Source organism: Microcaecilia unicolor, chromosome 11, assembly GCF_901765095.1.
Source record: "Microcaecilia unicolor chromosome 11, aMicUni1.1, whole genome shotgun sequence".
Lineage (NCBI taxonomy): Eukaryota > Metazoa > Chordata > Amphibia > Gymnophiona > Siphonopidae > Microcaecilia > Microcaecilia unicolor.
The window spans coordinates 96547778-96568702 of NC_044041.1; the positions used below are offsets into that span (position 1 = coordinate 96547778).

At 44.7% G+C, this 20925-nt stretch overlaps 1 protein-coding gene across 4 annotated transcripts in view; it reads left to right on the top strand.

The window, feature by feature from the left end:
* EPS15L1 (epidermal growth factor receptor pathway substrate 15 like 1) overlaps positions 1-20925 on the top strand; it is a 425390-nt gene that overhangs the window by 171336 nt on the left and 233129 nt on the right. The gene's annotated exons all lie outside the window — the stretch shown is intronic.

Consider the following 20925-nt stretch of genomic DNA (forward strand, 5'->3'; position numbering starts at 1 on the left):
GGGCCTTGCTGTCACACCAGATGGCAAACCTCCTCCATAGAAAGAAGTAACTCCTCTTAGTGGAATCTTTCTTGGAAGCAAGCAAGTGCATTACCTAGCAGAAATTGGATCTAGCGCATTACTAAGAGGAAATTGGCACAGCATTGAGAAAAAAATATTTGGCAATATTTGGCAAGATAAGTGAATCAGTTCTATGTTTTTTTGATATGTTGAATAGCTTTTTTAAGTCTTAAAAAGAGAGTTTCTCTGGTATTATCGAGGCAGATATTGATCCTACGATCATATCAGATCATGCGGCTATATATATAAAAATGAGGGATCAGACTGTACAAAGTAGACAATTTAGATGGGCCTTTCCCATGGACTTATATTATGATCAAGAATTCAGGACATATATTAGAGAGAAATGGAAAGAATATACTATGCATAACACACCACATGTACATACCCCGATATTATATTGGGAAGCAGGAAAGGCTGTCTTGCGGGGAGAGATATTAGCGTATAGTGCCAGGAAGAAGAAACGGAGAGATCAAGCGATCATTAGAATGGGGGAACTACTAGTACGCCTCAGGAGGTCTTATGGACAACATTCCACAAGTCATGCTAGGGAGCAACTGTTGGCCGCACAAGTCTCACTTAATGAGTTATTGCACCAACGAGCAAGTAAATCAGCTGAACATTATAGATACCGATTATTTCAGTATGGCAATAAACCAGGGAAAATGATGGCGGGATTAGTGAGAAGAGCGAGAGGCCAGAGAAGAGTACTGGCAGTGCGGGAGTCATCAGGGGGTTTGGCACATACGGATGCAGGGATACAGGCGGTGTTCCAAGATTATTATGCCAGGTTGTATGCCAAGAATGACTCAGATGATTTAGATCCAGATATGTATCTTGAGAATGTTGCACTACCTAAGATATCAGAACATCAGCGGCAGGAGCTCAACAAGCCGATAGAAATAGAAGAGGTCCATAGAGGAATCAGAGATAGTGCACTGCATAAAGCAGCGGGTCCGGATGGATTCCGGGCTGAACTATATAAAATCTTAGTACAGGACATTGGTGACACATTAGTCAATGCATTTAATGATTCGGTGGCTTTGGGGGAACTTCCGCCATCTTTGAGATTGGCAGATATAATGGTCTGCTTGAATCCTGAGAAGCATCCGACTATACCAGATTCTTATAGGCTGATATCACTCATCAGCTTCGAGGCAAAGCTGCTGGCTAAGATATTAGCAGTGAGATTGGCTGGGGTGTTGCCTGGGATAGTGGCCTCTCCTCAAGTTGGGTTTATTCAAGGGAGGCAGAGTGTGAAGAATATTAGGATGATATTAGCTACGATGGATCGAGTGCGAAGGGAAGGAGGAGACTCGCTATTGATCAGTTTCGACGCCCAGAAGGCGTTCGATAGGGTTGAGTGGGAATTTCTTTTTGCAACGCTGCGGGCATATGGGTTTGAGGGGTACTTTACACAAGCAATATCTATATTATACAAAAACCCAGCGGCCAGAGTGCTGGTTAATGGATCGTTCTCTGAAAGCTTCCCGGTAAATCGGGGTACTAGGCAGGGGTGCCCTTTGTCTCCGCTGCTCTTTGCCTTAACATTGGACCCTTTAGTGCGTGACATACTGGGGAACCCCGAGATTGAAGGGATAAAATTGGGAACCAGAGAATTTAAAATCTCAGCCTTTGCGGATGATCTCCTGGTTCATCTGGATAGACCAGAGAGGTCGTTACCAGTACTGATGGAGGTATTTGCAGAATACGGTACATTCTCGGGGTTTAAATTGAATATGCAAAAATCTGAGGGATTGCCTATGACTGATAAAGTAAGGGAGCAGTGGAAGGGTGAGTTTCCATTGAGATGGTCGGCAAGGGAGTTTAGATATCTCGGCATTGTGTTAACTAGGGACTTGAGTAGTTTATATAGACGAAATGTAGATGAGCTCCTTCAGCATACGAGATATCAATTGGCTAGATGGGAGGGATTGCCCTTGACGGTGAGTGGGAGAGTAGGTCTCTTCGCAATGGTACTTTTCCCTAGATGGCTTTATGTGCTAAGACAGTTGCCGATCCTGATACAGACTACAGATCTTAAGAAACTTAATGGAATGTTGTCCAGGTTTTGTTGGGGTGGGAAGAAGGCAAAACTTAAACTGGAATTTATGTATGGAAGAGGGGAGGAGGGAGGATTAGGGAAGCCTGATATAAAACAATATAATTGGGCCTGTTTGACAAGACACTTAGCAGATTGGATATTGGAAACGGAAGAGTATACGGATTGGAAGACTGAGTATGAAATATTCAGTCCCTACCATCCATATTATTTGTTACATCTTAAGGGTAAAAACCTGCCTAAGAGTTGGAGGCAACATATTTTATTGCATCCGATGCGTAGTATGTGGCAACACATATTAAAGCAATTGAATAAGAATCCACATTGTACCGACCAGCTGCCATTAGTGGGGAATGCAGATTTTGGCCCGGGGAACATGCAAAAGAGGGTTGCTAATTGGGCACAGGAGGGGGTGATCCTGGTGGCGGATGTTATGCAGGACTCGGGGAAGGTTATAGCAAGAGAGGCTCTGGAGGGTATGGTGGGCGCAAAGAATGTGACATGGTATGAGTATCATCAGCTACATAGCTACATTATGCAATTAATTAGAAGTAAGTGTTATAGAGGAATCTATGATTTATTGGTGAACTTATTTCTACCACAAGGTAGGGAACAGACTTCGGTATCAATACTTTATAAACAGCTAAGAATGATTGCTCCACCCCGAAGTTATGAGGTAGTGGCTCAGAAATGGTCTACTGACATGCGTGTGGAGATAAGAAGTGGGGACATAGTTAAATACCTGAAGGAGATAACACATAAAGTAACCAGTGTTCGACATCGAGAGATACAATTTAGAATCATATTGAGAGCATATTTTTCCCCGGTGCAGGCCTATTATGCTGGAAGAATTCAGGAGCCAAACTGTAGTAAATGCAATTTTCAGAGAGCGTCTATATTTCACATGCTATGGGAATGCCCTGTAATTAGGCAGTTTTGGGGTAAAATCATGGAATATTGTGAACTATTGTTAAAAAAGAAGATAAGTCTGCCACCCAAGAATATGGTGCTGGGACTGGATGAGAGTGGGCTAGCTACTCGGCAAGGGGAGCGTCTATTAATATATAAGGCTTTAATCATTGGGAAACAATGTATATTGCAATATTGGACTTTGGAAACAGGGCCATCTTACTGGCTGTGGAGGAATATGTTTCACTCACTGGTGATGATGGAGGCATATAGAGCGAGTCGGGGTCCTACAAGTAGGCAACGATTCTGGGAGATATGGGAACCATATGTGCAGGCCCTGTCTAGCAGAGCTCGTAGTTTACTGATGAATACTCTCACGTTGTAGTCTGGGGATTGGGGAAGGGGGGGACGGGGTATAAGATCATTCTGTGGGGGAGACCTATAAGGAATGGGAGGGGGGAAGAGTACTCCAAGTTAACGATTTGTATAAGGTGGCAATTTGTATGGGTGAGGCAGGCCTCATATGGAAGTGTTGATGTATATGTATTAATTATATATGAGTGTCATTTTCAATGGGGCAAGAGGAAGGGAATTGTGAATACTCGGAGAGGGGGGGAGAAAAGTAAAAGGTATTGACGTTGTGGAACTAGTTAAAGAATGTTATGGGTTTATGATGATAATGTATATGTGTCTTCGTATTGGCTGTATTACTATGATCGTCAATAAAATAGATTTCAAATAAGTCTTAAGACACTCACATGATTGAATATTAAGGACATTGTAATTAAAAATTGAAACAAAAAAAGAAAAAAACAAATAATGGAGGGTTTTTTGAGTCAGTGATGACTTTTTCTACGTGCTATACAATGAACACTAATGTGTAAAAATAGCCGTAGTAGTTGAGACTTTTTCCCTCATTTGCAAAAAAATCTCTGCTACAGGTGTAATTAGATTATCTAGCAAATTAGCAGTGTATCTGGTGTTGGAATTCAGGTAAAGTGAACCAGCTTCTAAAACTATTATTGCCTGATAGCTGAGGTAATGTTTCGAAGAAATTTGCATTTAATTTCAAAGGAAGGAACCTCCTCTAAGGTTTGAAAACTTTCTACCAGAAGCGTTTCGACCTCATGAGCAAAATTGAAAGTGATGTTCCAATTCACAGTTGCAACCGGTAATAAGTCATTCCTTCTTACGTTCACAAAACATAGGTATAAACGTGGCTATAATACTGTGTTTGGGATTGAATTTATTTAGGAGTCCCACCTATCTTGGGAACTGTTTTGATACATCCTACAGGTTCTGGACTACTCTAGTAATGCAGAGGAAGGAGAAATTAAGCCTTACCTGCCATTTTGTTTCCTTTAATCCCACCAGACCCGTCTAGAGGCTCTCCTTAATATATTTCCAATTATTAAACCACTTTATATGTAAATATTGCTTTTTTCACTCTTTATCAACAACTAGTAAAAAAGCCCGTTTCTGAGACGAATGAAACGGGCGCTAGCAAGGTATTTGTTTTCTGCAGTGAATGCTTTGAAAGTGTTTTTTATTATATTTGTGTCGTGTTGGTAATGAATATTTGACTTTTTTGTGTAATGTGCTTTTTTTTTTTTTAAAGAGGGTGAGGAGGGGGGTTTGTGGATGTTTTTTGCTGGCTAAGTTGCAGGAAATTTTTTTTTTGGGGGGGGGGGGGTTAGGGTGTTTATTGTTGTAGGGGTGATATATATACAGAGAGAGAGTGAGTGTGAGTGTTTTTTTGTTTGGTTTTGGTGTTGAGGGGTGTGGTGGTTGTGTGTCTGTGAGTGAGTGAGTGTAAGATCATGTCTGTCACATTGTTATTGTTTGTGTGTGATAGTGTGAGTGTCTGTAGGTGAGAGTGTTGGGCGCACGGGGTGTTTGTTGGTGGATGTGTCATTGTGGTTGTTTGATATTTTGTGTGGGTTTTGTCCGTAGTGTGTTGCTGGAGTGTTTTTTTTTTATTAGGGTTTTTTTTTTCAGTTGGGGGGGGGGGGGGGTTCAGGGAATGTCCCTTGCTTGCAAATTTGGATGAAGTGGTGGGTGGAGTTGAGGGTGGTGTTTAACTGATAGTGTGTGGTAGTGTGTTTGGAGTGGGGTTTGCGTGTGTGGTGGAGGGGAGCTACGGTTTGCAGCATCAGTGCAGCTAAGTGTGCTTCATCTGCCCTTTTCTCTCTGATGTTGTTTTTCAGCAAGGGCGTGATCAAAGCAGAGGTAGAGACAGAAGGGCAGAGCCTGCAATGTTTTTTCAGTTCTTGTTGGTTTTGGTGGGAGCGGATCTTGAAGTGATGTAGCGATGAACGGATATAGGACGACGTTTGAATTGTTGTGGAAAGGGGTGTTGTCCTCTAGGTGCAGAGGCTTTTCTTGACGGGATGGGGCAGGGGGAGATTTTGGTGGTTTTTAATGGGGACTCGGGTGGTAGTCGTTCGAGGAGGTGGTGGAGGGCAGTGTTCCCAAGTTGTTGAAGAGAGGGAGGGAGGAGGTGGAGGGCGGTGTTCCGAGGTCGGAGAAGAGAGGTAGGTTTGCGGGTGCGTTTTGGGGAGGAGGGTGGGTGAGGGTGGTTGTGGCCAGTTGATGTGGTCCTCTGGCGACTTTGGATGTGCGATGGATTTTACGCGTGGGGGGGGGGGGGGTTGTCTCGCGTGTGTGTGGGTTAATCCGTGGTTACCGGCATTGTTGATGGCCCTTTCCTTTCCTTGTTTGAAGAAGTTTTTGAGCCTTTGGTGGGGTGTTTTTTTTTTTTTTTTACTGTGTTGGAGTTTGCTTGGACTAGTATGGTTTGATTGGGCACTTTTGCTGCTGACGCTGCTGGAAGTGGGAGACGTCATCATGTTAGCAGATGGATACAGAAGCACGAATGCTTCAATGTTTTTGTCCACGCTGCCAGCTTCAGAACGTTGGAGGTGCTTTTTATTATATATAGGATCAGTCTGTCTCCAGGTTCATCATTCAGCTTTTTCTAACAGTTTAAACTTTTCAAAGTTTTTTTTTTAAATTTAAACTAGCAATATGTTATGAGTATTGATATAACAACTTAAGCAAACTGGAAAACAGATTGTTTTATCATTTGAAATACTGAGCATCTGTTGCTAGTGGTTCTTGGACTTGGGTGAATCCTTACTGAAGCCCCTCCTTTTTCTCACATACTATATATAGTTGAAGATTTGCACTCTAGTTCATAAAATCATTCACGGAGACGCCCCGGCCTACATGTTAGACCTTGTTGACTTGCCACCCAGGAATGCTAAAAGATCAGCCCGCACATTCCTTAATCTATACTTCCCCAACTGCAAAGGACTAAAATACTGACTAACACATGCGTCCAGCTTCTCCTACATGGACAAGCAGTTGTGGAATGCATTACCACATAACTTAAAAACAATTTTTGACCTAATCAACTTTTGTAAATCTCTGAAGACCTATCTCTTCAACAAAGCATACCACAACGATTAACAAGTACAAATGTAACACATCACCTCGATACCTTACACTCTGTCTAGCGCTTTATTTGCCTGTCTGCTAAATTTCTACTATGTCATACTATTCTTTATGTAACACTAACTATATCTTTTACTCTGGTATGGCGAATGCCATAACGGAACATTGTAAGCCACATTGAGCCTGCAAATAGGTGGGAAAATGTGGGATACAAATGCAACAAATAAATAAATATGTAGAATATGTTCATCCTGTATTTTTATAGGGCGGATTTTTCTTTAGTGTGAACTCTTAGTTTACCTCCCCTTAATATTCTTTTGGGTATTTTTGGCACTACAGCAGCAGCCAAGCTGTAAGACCAAAGGGAGCAGGATCTTCAATTACTACTGGCTTCTGAATTTAGAAGTACCTTCTCATGGGGAAGGACCTACTTAGAGTTTAATCAGATCTGCATACCTCAGTCTTCTGAGCCAGTTCAGAACCACTAGGTTCACTTGACTTAGATGAGCTGCAATCCTTTGAAAAACCTGACCCAGAATTGGCTGAGGGTGAAAGAGGAGGTCAGTTTGCAGGCAGAGATGAACTAAAGTGTTCAGACCTTCTGAATCCTGCTCTTCCCGACAATTGAAAAAAACATTTCATTGGACCATGTCTCCATCTGGGCCATGAGGGGATGCCGCCCACTGATTTAGAATGAGTGAAGCTTAACTCAGATAATTCCCACTTCCCTGTATCTAGGAGTCTCTGCTTAAATCTACTTCAGCATTCTGAATCCTGGTGATATGAGCTACTGACAGGCTCATTTTCAAAAGAGAAGGACGCCCATGTTTCGACACAAATCGGAAGATGGGTGTCCTTCTCACAGGGTTGCCCAAATCGGCATAATTGAAAGCCAATTTTGGACATTCCCAACTGCTTTCCGTCACGGGATCGTGTTGGAGGTGTAGCGAAGGCGGGACTTGGGCGTGCCTAACACATGGGCGTCTTCAACCCATAATGGAAAAAAAAGGGCGTCCCTCACGAGCATTTGGATGACTTTACCTGGTCCTGTTTTTCTTATGACCAAGGCACAAAAAGGTATCCAAACTGACCAGATGACCTCCCCTTACTCCCCCAGTGGTCACTAACCCCCTCCCACCCTCAAAAAACATCTTTAAAAATATGTCGTGCCAGCTTCAGGTCCATCACAGCAGTATGCAGGTACCTGGAGCAGTTTTAGTGGGTGCAGTGCACTTCAGGCAGGCGGACCCAGGCCCATTCCCCCCCCCTCCCCCCCCACCTGTTACATTTGTGGTGGTAAATGTAAGCTCTCCAAAACCCACCAGAAACCCACTGTACCCACATCTAGGTGCCCCCCTTCACCCGTAAGGGCTATGGTAGTGGTGTACAGTTGTGGGTAGTGGGTTTGGGGGGGGGGGGGGCTCAGCACACAAGGTAAGGGAGCTATGTACCTGGGAGCAATTTGTGAAGTCCACTGCAGTGCCCCCTAGGGTGCCCGGTTGGTGTCCTGGCATGTGAGGGGGACCAGTGCACTACGAATGCTGGCTCCTCCCATGACCAAAGGTCTTGCATTTGGTCATTTCTGAGATGGGCGTCCTTGGTTTCCATTATCGCCGAAAATCAGAAACGACCAAGTCTAGGGACGACCTAAATGCCAAGATTTGGGCGTCCCCGACTGTATTACTGAAACGAAAGATGGATAATACGGGTTTCCCCTCCCTTCCACCAGGATGTTTTGCGAGGACGTCCTCAGCAAAACTTGGGCGTCCCTTTCGATTATGCCCCTCTGAGAGATCTAGAAAATATCACTGTCCATCAAAGAAGACAAACTTTCTGAATTGCCATTGCAGTCTTTGTACTCCCTTGTCTGTTGATATATATTACTATTGTTCAGCTGTTGGAAAACAGTCCAACTGCTTTGTTCTTTATCAGCTCCACAGACACCAATATTGCCTTCCTCACTACTCTGAGTTGCAGCCTCCTTTCTCTCGCACGTATTCTTGGTTCCTTAAAATCTTCTTCCCTAGCAGACCCATGGCCAGCAGGACTAGTCAAATGTCTTGGCCTGGTAATTATCCCCCTTCTTCTCCCTTTAATTTCTTCATCTCTCATTTTAGGTACTGACCCACCTTTATGGAAATATGCAGCTGTCCGTCCATTACTCAAGAAACTGCATCTTGACTCTTCCATCCCATCAAGTTTCCACTCCATTTCTAATTTACCTTTCTTTACAGAGATACTTGAGAAAGTGGTCCACAACCAACTTATTCAACATTGAATCTAGCAATATTCTTCATTCATTTCAAGCAGGCTTTAGACCAAATCATAGTACAAAAACCCTTCTACTGTCTTTGTGTGATCTTATTCGTACTTCGTTAGATCAACATCACTCAGTAATTAGTTTCCTTAGATGTTTTCTCAGCTTTTGACCTTATCACACTCTCTTCCTTCAGTGACTGCAATCCATTGGTATATCACCTAGAGAGGCATAATCGAAAGGGGCGCCCAAGTTTTCCTGAGGACGTCCTCGCAGGATGTCTCAGCGAAGGGGCGGGGAAACCCATATTATGAAAACAAGATGGGCGTCCATCTTTCGTTTTGATAATACGGTCGGGGACGCCCAAATCTTGAAATTTAGGTCGTCCTTAGAGATGGTCATCCCCGATTTTCGGGGATAATGGAAACCGAGGATGACCATCTCAGAAACGACCAAATCCAAGCCATTTGGTTGTGGGAGGAGCCAGCATTCGTAGTGCACTGGTTCCCCTGACATGCCAGGGCACCCTAGAGGGCACTGCAGTGGACTACATAAATTGCTCCCAGGTGCATAGCTCCCTTACCTTGTGTGCTGAGCCCCCCAACCCCGCCCCCCCCCAAAAAAAAAACACTCCCCACAACTGTACAACACTACCATAGCCCTAAGGGGTGAAGGGGGGCACCTACATGTGGGTACAGTGGGTTTGTGGTGGGTTTTGGAGGGCTCACATTTACCACCACAAATGTTAACAGGTTTGGGGGGGGGGCCTGGGTCCGCCTGCCTGAAGTGCACTGCACCCACTAAAACTGCTCCAGGGACCTGCATACTGCTGTGATGGAGCTGGGTATGACATTTGAGGCTGGCAAAAGATATTTAAAAAGTTTTTTTTTTTTAGGGTGGGAGGGAGTTAGTGACCACTGGGGGAGTAAGGGGAGGTCATCCCTGATTCCCTCCGGTGCCTGACCAATTTACTTCAATTCTTTGAAGGAGTAAACAAATATGTGGACAAAGGGGAGCCGGTTGATATTGTGTATCTGGATTTTCAAAAGGCGTTTGACAAGGTAACTCATGAAAGGCTACAGAGGAAATTGGAGGGTCATGGGATAGGAGGAAATGTCCTATTGTGGATTAAAAACTGGTTGAAGGATAGGAAACTGAGAGTGGGGTTAAATGGGCAGCATTCACAATGGAGAAGGGTAGTTAGTGGGATTCCTCAGGGGTCTGTGCTAGGACCGCTGCTTTTTAATATATTTATAAATGATTTACAGATGGGAGTAACTAGCGAGGTAATTAAATTTGCTGATGGCACAAAGTTATTCAAAGTCGTTAACTCGCAAGAGGATTGTGACAAATTACAGAAGGACCTTATGAGACTGGGAGACTGGGCGGCTAAATGGCAGATGGCGTTTAATGTGAGCAAGTGCAAGATGATGCATGTGGGAAAAAAGAACCCGAATTATAGCTATGTCATGCAAGGTTCCACATTGGGAGTTACGGACCAAGAAAGGGATCTGGGTGTCGTCATCGATAATACACTGAAACCTTCTGCTCAGTGTGCTACTGCGGCTCAGAAAGCGAATAGAATGTTGGGTATTATTAGGAAAGGTATGGAAAACAGGTGTGAGGATGTTATTATGCCATTATATCGCTCCATGGTGCGACCGCACCTTGAGTATTGTGTTCAATTCTGGTCGCCGCATCTCAAGAAAGATATAGTAGAACTGGAAAAGGTGCAGCAAAGGGCGACTAAAATGATAGCGGGGATGGGACGACTTCCCTATGAAGAAAGACTAAGGAGGCTAGGGCTTTTCAGCTTGGAGAAGAGACGGCTGAGGGGAGACATGATAGAGGTATATAAAATAATGAGTGGAGTGGAACAGGTGGATGTGAAGCGTCTGTTCACGCTTTCCAAAAATACTAGGACTAGGGGGCATGCAATGAAACTACAGTATAGTAAATTTAAAACAAATTGGAGAAAATGTTTTCTTCACCCAACGTGGTGAAGGCGATTAGCTTGGCAGAGTTTACAAAGGGGTTAGACGGTTTCCTAAAGGACAAGTCCATAAACCGCTACTAAATGGACTTGGGAAAAATACACAATTCCAGGAATAACATGTATAGAATGTTCATACGTTTGGGAAGCTGGCCAGGTGCCCTTGGCCTGGATTGGCCGCTGTCATGGATAGGATGCTGGACTCGATGGACCCTTGGTCTTTTCCCAGTGTGGCATTACTTATGTACTTATGTCATCTGGTCAGTTCGGGCACCTTTTTGAGGCTTGGTCGTAAGAAAAAATGGACGAAGTAAAGTCGTCCAAGTGCTCATCAGGGATGCCCTTCTTTTATCCATTATTTTCGAGGACGCCCATGTGTTAAGCATGCCCCAGTCCCACCTTCACTATGCTTCTGACACGCCTCCATGAACTTTGGTCGCCCCTGCAACGGAAAGCAGTTGAGGACGTCCAAAATCGGCTTTGGATTATGCCGATTTGGGCGACCCTGGGAGAAGGATGCCCATCTTCCGATTTGTGTCGAAAGATGGGCACCCTTCTCTTTCGAAAATAAGCCTGATATTGTCTTTTCCTGGTTTAATAGTTATCTTTCCAATCATTCTTACCATCTCTCTTTTCACAATGAATCCACAGATTCTCTTCCTCTTCTCTGTAGAGTTCCTTAGGCTATATATTGTCACCAACTCTTGTTAATATTTTTCTAGCCCCACTGCTCACTGTCATTCAGAACTGTTCTTGCACTCCATTTTGTTATACAGACACTTTTCCTGTCACAATCCTTAATAACTCTCTCTCCAAGGTTTCCTCATGGCTGAAATCCAATCTTTTGTTTCTGAATACTTCTAAGTATGAAACCATTCTTTTTTCACCACCTCACCAGCCCCTTCTCTAGATGGCATTACCTTACCTTTCAAGGATACAGTCAAGATTCTGGGCATTACATTTGACTCGGCTCCAACCTTTAAACCTCACATATATTCGCTTCTTTGTGCTTTCTTTTTGCTCTTCATCTTCGGTCTGTTTGCTCCATTCTTCCTGCCATACTTTTACATCCACTTATACATGCTCTGGTCAGGGCCGGTCTTGAGGCGACCGAGGCGGCTGCATAGGGCCTCACGCTCAGGGGGTCCCCACGCGGCGCGCCTGAGGTTGCCCCGCCCCGACCGCCCGAGCTCCAGTCCTCCCTCCCTCCGAACGGTGCGCGTGCGCGACGGCAGTGTGGTGGGGGCGGTCCGCCCCGGATGTCAGCGGGTGGGGGGTGCTCCACTCCCGCTGCTCCCACCCTGTCCTGCCTTTAAAAAAACAATTTGGAAGCGCTGGAGGGACAGGCAGCGCCTCGCGTCTGCCCTGCTACTAAAAATCTCTTTGACGTCGCGACGTTGAGCCTTCCCACATTGAGTCCCGCCCGCCATCGCGGTAATTGGAAGTTACCTCAGAGGAGGGCGAGACTCAATGTGGGAAGGCCCAATGTCACGACGTCGAAGAGATTTTTAGTAGCAGGGCAGATGCGAGGCGCTGCCTGTCCCTCTGGCGCTTCCAAATTGTTTTTTTAAAGGCATTGAGGGTGGTGGGCGGCAGGAGAACGGAGCTGGTAGGTGGGTCGGGGGGGGGAGGGACTCAGATGGGAGAAGGGTGTGTGGGGTGGGGGTTCTCAGGTGGGGGTGGGGTGGGGAGGGGGTTCTCAAATGGGAAGGATACTGAGGTGAGGATGGGGGGGTTCACGGATGGAAGAAGGGGGAGGGGAGGGGGTTCTTGGTTGGATGGTTGAAGGGGACGGTTGGGGACTAGGGTTCTTGGATGGGAGAAGGGGACTGGGGTGGGGTGGGGAGGGGAGGGGGTTCTCAAATGGGAAGGAGACAGGTAGGGAGGGGGTTCACGGATGGGAGAAGGGGGTGGGGAGGGGGTTCTTGGTTGGATGGTTGAAGGGGACGGGTGGGGAGGGGACTAGGGTTCTTGGATGGGAGAAGGGGACTGAGGTGGGGAAGGGGGTTCACGGATGGGAGAAGGGGGTGGAGAGGGGGCTCTTGGATTGTTGGAGGGGACTGGGGTTCTTGGATGGGAGAAGGGGACTGGGGAGGGGGTTCTCGGATGGGAGAAGGGGACTGGCACTGGGGTCTAAGAAGGGGCCATGTGGGAAAATGGGGGCCATGCCTGGGGCTGGTTGGAAAATGGGGGCCATGCCTGGGGCTGGTGGGAAAGTGGGGCATGCGTGGGTCAGGTGGGAGAATGGTTTTGCAAAGGGGGGCCCTAATACAAGGCATGTGGATGAAGGGGGCTGGAACTGGGGGCTGAAAAGGGGAGGGTAGGTGGGATAAGGGGGCTAGTATTGGGACTGGAGGCTGAAAAGGGGCAGGGGCTAAAAAGGGGACAGGGAGAAGTTGGCAGGGGGGCTGAAGCTCGGGACTGGTGGGAGAAAAGGGATGGGGCTGAAATGGGGGACTGGTGGGATAGTAGGGGCTGGAACTGGGGGCTGAAAAAAAGGGGCGGAGAGAGGGGCGGATCCTGGATGGGGGAGCGAGAGGGAGGGCAAACCCTGGATGGATGGGAGAGGGAGGGCAAATTGTGGATTGAAGGGGCAGAGAGAAAGGGCAGGCAGACAGTGAATGGATGGGGGAGAGAGAGAGGGCAGACAGGGGCAGATGGTGGATGGATCATGGAAGGGGCAGAGATAGAGGGCAGATGTGGATGGAAGGAATAGGGAGAGAGGGCAGACATTGGATGGAGGGGACAGCAGAGAGGGCAGACACTGGATGGCAGAGAGAGACCGAAGACAGATGCTGGATGGAAGGAAGACAGTGAAAAGAAGATGAGGAAAGCAGAAACCAGAGACAACAAACTGTAAATAAAATATATATTTTTATTTTTTTGCTCTAGGATAAAGTAGTATTGTAGATGTGTTAATAAATGTTTATAATAGAACATGTAAACAAGGTAATCTTTTTATTGGACTAATTTTAATACATTTTGGCTAACTTTCGGAGAACAAAACCCCCTTCCTCAGGTCAGGATAGGATACTGTAACAGTCCTATACTATATTGACCTGAGAAAGGATGTTTTGGCCTCTGAAAGCTAAATGTATTAGTCCAATAAAATGGTATTATTTTATGTTCTATATTTGTTTTATTTCTATTTGTTAATTTGTAAAGTGGTGATTGGTATTTGTTAGGTTTTTTTTTTCAAATTTACATCTGCTGTCTTTATATTTTGCACAGTACTAGGAGACATTTTCTGTTTCTGTGGTGTTGCATTGTATGCAGAGTCTGGCATCTTGGGGGTTCAGTTTAATTTTTGTCTAAATAGAAAGTTTAAATATTACTACTTATTCTATAGTGGATTAGGGTGTATCTGTGTTTGTGAAAAAGATATGGCTTTCAGTTGGCATTGACTGTGCAGGATCGACGATCTGTACTATTCTGTCTGGTTTCATTTTACAATAGGTGAATTGATGTTCTAGTGCTCACTGTGGTGTAGTGTTTTAAGATGTTTACCTTTTCTATGTGTGATTCGTAGAAATGACTGCTTATGGTATGGTAGAATTGCTCTATAGGTCCTGAGTGTTTTGTAATCTAGTACTGGATTTTGGAGGGTGGTGTTAAAAAAAATGACCGGGAGGGAGGGGGGGCCTTGGAGCTGGGAGCCTTAGGGGGGGAAGCCCTGGAGCTGGGGGCCTTGGAGCTCGGAGGGAGTGGCCCGGGAGCTCGGAGGGGAGTGGTGGCCGGCCGGCCGTGGAGCTAGGTGGGGGTGGAGTTAGGATGGGGGCAGGGCTAGGGTGGGGCCCCATCAAATTGGTCAGCATAGGGCCCTGCACTTGCTAAGACCGGCCCTGGCTCTGGTTATATCACGTTTGGACTATTATAACTCTCTTTTTGCAGGTCTAACTTTACAGAGTATAAAGTGTTTGCAACTCATTCAATCAACAGCAGTTAAACTACTTCATAGTGCACATCGTTTTGACCATGTCAATCCTCTTCTGATAACTGAATGCTGGTTTCCTATTTCATCTCGTATAAAGTTCAGGATTCTATTGTTGGTTTATAAATCTGTCCCCTTTTGCCCTCTTTATCTTAACAGGGTTCTTATTCCTTACTCTTCCTTGTGTTGCCTTAGATTGGCTGATAATAATCTTCTGTCCTTACTACCACCATCTCTTATCTGTCTCACTAGCACTCAAGATTCTGCCTTTAGCTATTTAGACCCTAAACTCTGGAATGAGCTCCCATGTTAGGTTCAAGATCAACCCACTTTTGCCTCTTTCAGATTAGCATCCTTGCATTATAACTGTTCCCATCTGCCCTGCTATTGTGACTTTCTGCCTTTCTCTTTTTTTTTTGACTCCCCTTGTTCCCCCTCCTCACTCTGTGGTGTGCCTTCTTTCTCTTTTCTTCTTCTTCTGTCATTTCTTTTTTTTTTTTTAATTGTTTTTTGTACACTGCATTGAAGCCTTTATTAGGCCCCATGCGGTACATCAAGCATGTGAAATAAATAAATGATTGATGAACCATGATGTCTTTGTTGGGGATCACGTCCCCTGAGCCACCTGAGATTGTCAGTGGGCATCCCAACTGAAAAATCTGGCATTCATTATCACCACCTAATCTGGAGGTTCCAGGGACACGGCTTTGAGTGTGTTGATTGACTGAAGCCCCACCTCAAGACTTTCTTGCTTTCCAAGTCGAGGAAGGCAATACCATAGCTCTGGCTTAGTGTGGACCTCCAAGTAAGCAGAAACTTCTGGAGTAGACAAATATGCGCCCAAGCACAAGAAACTACTGTGGTTGTAGCCATTTAGTCAAAGACCCTCCCAACTCCAGGAGACAACACGTGTTTGCAATTTGAGCATCCTGTGATGTGAAAGAGAGACTCTGCCCTTTTTGGTGTTGATCCACGGAATCTTAGCAGAGATTTGGTGGCAATGCCGGTAATTGTGAAGAAAAACCGGTGCTGGGTAGACTTCTACGGTCTATGCCCTGATCGTGACTGAATAGATATGGATGGGCAAGAGTGTAAATTTTAAGGGGTTTCGACGTTAGTTTCAGAACTTAGTACAAGAACAGTGCTGGGTAGACTTCTACGGTCTGTGCCCTGAAAATGGCAAGAACAAATCAAACTCTGGTTTAAGATATCACATACCATGTAAAATGAGTTTATCTTGTTGGGCAGACTGAATGGACTGTACAGGTCTTTATCTGCCGTCATTTACTAGGTTACTATGATTTTTAGTCGTATTAGAGACTGAAGCAGTCTGTAGAGACTGTAGAATCTTGTACCGATTTGAATCAATCAATTGTCTAAATACGGATTGACTCTGATGGTTTCTCTCCGCAGAAAGACTGCCACTCCTGTCAATGTGTTGGAAAAATTCCTGGGAGCTGTAACAAGTCTGAAAGGCATCACATAAAATTCATAATGTTGACCCAGAATTGCAAATCTCAAGAATCTTTGATGAGGATGCCAAATAGGAATATGCAGATGGGCCTGCCTTCTTGAGGTCCAAGGAAGTTAAGAATTCCCCTCTCGATGCAGTTGCAATTATTGAATGCAAGGTTTCCATTCTGAAATGCAACACTTTGAGTTAGGGGTGGGCGATTAACGCTTTAAAATTTTAATGCAGAACAATTTTTTAACACTGGCTGGCATTTACCTAATCTCCATTCTCGAGCAGTGGCATTGATCACCATGCTGCCAATTGGAAGACATGCCTCTGCCTCATCTCGCTCCCTCCCCCCGATGCAACTTCTTCTGTATGCCAATAAGGCTTCTGGGTCATCAGCAGAGCTTGACAGAAGAGAGGAAGTGTGCAGACGCTGTGCCCGTTCTCTGGACTGTAAAGCATGTAGAGCAGATGCTTAGCTTGTTCCATTAGGCCTTTTAAATCTTTTTCATCTCCCCCTTACAAAGTTTGATTTTGAGTGCTTTAATTTTTCAACCAGTATGGTTTGAACTTGGTAACAGCTAGGAGGAGGGAAGGGATTAAGGGGATTTACCATGCACTGCTCAGCATCTATCTACTAATGCAGAACAAGCTATTCTAGTATGGGAATTCAGGTACAAAACTGTTGCATTCTGTTCTCGGGGCACATCTTGGTGTGGTCAAAATGCTTTGGTTCAGGCAGTATGTAAGACCATATTAATTTGCCCAGAGATAGACTGTGCATCGATGGCAGACGATGATTAAAGTTTGTCAGATAATTGTGATCAACTTCACTTCTAGCCATAAATTCCTAAAAAATATATTCATTTAATACACAACTCTCTCTTGCCAGTAACCTCGAGGGACCTCTGGTCTTCATTATATTGGGGGGGGGGGGGGGGGGGTGATGCTGCAATTTCAGAACAAAAGCTGACAGGGAACAAGGCTGAAAGCTGAGCATATGTGTTTGCCCATTCTTTGAAACTTTGATTGAAAGAGATGTAGATATGTGCTACTGTGAGGGAAGGGGAGGGAGAGGGGTATAGCTGGAGCTGTGCCGGGAGGGGTTTGAGAAGTACCAGGCCCTTCAGGGAAAGACTTTTTGGTTACAGTACACCTCATGAACAGTCATAAGTGGTGTATTAGAACCAAAAAACCTTTCCCTGAAGGTCCTGGCGCTTTGTCCACCCCCCCACCCCCCCCCCCAGCACAGCGCCAGCCATACCCCTCTCTCTCCCAGTACAGCTCCAGCCCCCATCCTCCCATCCATCAGATATTAAACTTTCTAGACCAGAGAATGATGGTGATGAAGGTTTTAAAAACTGTGCAGTCAACCTTAAAAATTCAAGGCTGGGTAATCTTGGCCATGCTGAGTATATGTTCACCTTCCAAAAGGATGTCTGGGTCAGCGTTAGAAACTTGAAAGTATGTGCAGGATTTTAATCACCGATGCTGAGCATCTGTTCAAAAAGGATGTCTGGGTTAACATGTGAAGATTAGAAAGTAGGATTTTAGTCAGAAATGCAGAACATCTGTTCAAAAAGGGTATGTGGGTGAACGTTTGAAAATTGAAAAGTATGCATGCCTTTTTTTAATTGCGCGATTGAAATTTTTAGTTGTTGCCCGCCCGTACTTTAAGTGCCTTGTTGACCTCACTGAGGTCCAGATAGGCTAAAAATCCTTTCCTTTTTGGCAGTCACAAAGTAAATGGAATATCTGCCCCTTCCTATGTTGACTCGAGAACAGGTGCCATATCTACTAACTCCAAAAGATTCTGGAAAGTTGAGCTTACTATAGTTACTTTGGCTTGGGCCTGAGAAAGAGACTGCTTAAATGCATTTAAGAATGGATGGGATACATAAGCACACAACTGTGGAACACATTACCAAAAGCCTTGAAAACGACGTACGACCACCTAAACTTCCGGAATCACTAAAAACCAACCTGTTTAAAAAGGCATACCCTACCAATCCAACTTAAATGCCTAATCTCTGCAACACAACCAAACTAAAGCACGTAATGGACATAACACAACTTTTCCGTTCTCTGATTCCCTAATGTAGCTGTGCCACATGAACTTGATCTTACAACAACATCACCCTGTATTTGTTCACACCGGAGCCTGCAAAGGCCTCTCCGGTACTATGTAAGCCACATTGAGCCTACAAATAGGTGGGAAAATGTGGGATACAAATGTAACAAATAAAATTCTAGTTTGTAGCTTCTGTTTATTTAATATTTTTGTTTATTAATTTTCTTGAAGATAAAGTACCAAGCATATGACAAGAAAACAATATAATAGAAGACATGAAACATCCCAACAAGGCAAAGAGAAGAATGAGGGACCTTCACTCTTATAGTTCTCCCCCAGTCAAAAATGCCTCTTAACATAAGCCTTACTCCCACTCTCCTCCCCCTCCCCCCAAAAAGCGCACACAGGGGGGATTCATTTGCAACAGAAGAATGCAGTCATCTAAACCCAACATGGAGTTACGTGTTTAATGAAACTCCAAGCCTAAAAGGAAGGGAAGAAATATAGGGGTCCCAAATTGAAAAGAAATTTTTGTCTCTTATGAGGCAGCCCAACCATTTGTCTCTCCATCAACATAGTGTGATATAACAAACTCTTCCAACTTCAAAAAGAAGGAGAATCTGAGTAGTCCAGACATTCAGGATTGATTTCTTACCTAACAATGCTGCCTATTTATCCAGCAACAAGCCAGTGGTGGAAGTGGTATGGGTGACCCCAGAATATGTTCCAAATAATGAACAATCTGGGTCCAAAATTGTCAAACCTTAGAACATTCCCATAAAGCATGAAAAAAGGAGTTATGGTGGAGAGTGCACTTCTGGCAAACATTAGTACCCCCCCCCCCCTTCCATATGCTAAATAGCTGAGTAATATATGTGCGATGCAGTATCCGAAATTGGCATTCCCTTAAATCTGCTGCTATGGTCAAGGTTGGAATCTGGGCATTCAACTTGGTAATATCCAGTGTAGTTAGTGACCTATGTAGGTCCCCCCCCCCCCACCAAAAAAAAAAATAAAATCTATCAGCCAGGTGTGGTGTAGTTTTCAAGGGAGAATACTTCAAGATTGTCTTATGTATTCCTGAAACTGAAAGGTGGTCCTTGCCTTGTAGATCAAAAAGAGAGAATAAACTTAGAACTATGACACGCTGACAGAGCCACGACATCAAGAGTAAAAATATAATGTTGCAGTTGTTGCTAAGCAGAGGTGTTGGCCATTTGAGCTAAAGATCCATCCCCCAGTACTGAAAGACGTAGCAAATTGCCAGTCAGATGCAGAACATGCGCCAAACGCAAAATTTCCAAACTTTTCCTACATCAAAAGCTCCCATTCTCATTTCCTGAGAGAAATTTTCCATTCCATTGAATAGGCAGTAGTGCAGAAGTGTGGGGTGAGACTCCCCAAAGGCCCATGAGATCACACCACAATTGTCTTAAAGGATTCAGTAAAATGCTGCCACTTGGGCCAGAGTGCAGGGCCCCCGCCTCCCCCGGGCACCTGCAACAAAAATTTAAATTGCTATGGAGCATACAACTCCACCTCCATGCAAATGGGGGTATAGTCTTCTCTTTTAGAAACCAATCTGCTAATGCCTGACCAAACCCCCCAGCCTGCCAGTCACCCAGATGCATTCAGATAGGGACTTGGCTTTTTACCACCCCAACAAAAATAGGAAATATGTCTGTGAAATTTGCGCATATCCTTTTTCAGAATCTTTCAGGGGAAGCATTTGCAGAGTGTAAAGCCATCTAGGAAACTCCACCATCTTAAATAGGTGAATCCTTCCATGGAGCCCAAGAGGCGAACGTTTCCAGCTCGATAGATGTTCCATGGTAGCATCCAATAAATGAGAAATATTAAGATGATAGAACGAGTTTTCATGGATAACCGAACACCCAAGTAACGAAAAGATCTAATCGGCCCACCTCAATGGAAAATGACCCACCCAATCTCGTCAAACATGCTCCAAGGAGGCCAGCACTAAGGACTTCCGTGGATTCACGCAGAATCCAGAAGAGGCCACCATATTCCCTCCAAATTTTCATAAGTGCCTCAAGCGATTGTTGGGGTTAGAAAGATGAACTAAGAGGTCATCTGCAAATGCAGAGATTTTAAATTCTGATGTCAACTACTCCCTTTATATCAGAATTTGACAAAAATATCCCTAATAAGGCAGTCCAACACCAAAACAAAATGTAGAGGAGATAAAAGGCAACCCTGATGTGTACCCTGGCAGACCACGAACAGCTGTGAAAATATCCCATTAACTCAATTGCCTTAGGATTTGAGTAAAGAATATGCACCATATCCAAAAACAAAACACAAAACTCCAATACCATAGGCCTGTAGAACTTTGAAAAGATATGTCTAGTACACATGATCAAAGGCCTTCTCAGCATCAAAGCTTTATTAAGAGTGAAGATAAATGTCTCTTTTGCACCACTTCTAAGGAGGTCCTTGTATCCTCTGTTAATGATGTCCAAGAGCCATTAGTCTAACATGATTCGGGTCCACTCCTCAAAACAACTGGAGAGACAGCTGCCTATCCAAAGGGAAGAAGAGTGGAACTACAGGCTCTCATTGGGTAGAACAAAAGAAGCAGCTGAGGCCCCAGCTTCCAGGCTACCTCCTTTCCTGTCAACCAGAAAAGGAGGCCTGATGACTTTGAAAACATAAGCATTAAAAGGAGCCTGAGTGACCTGGTTAAAATCACCTAGCATCTCAGTA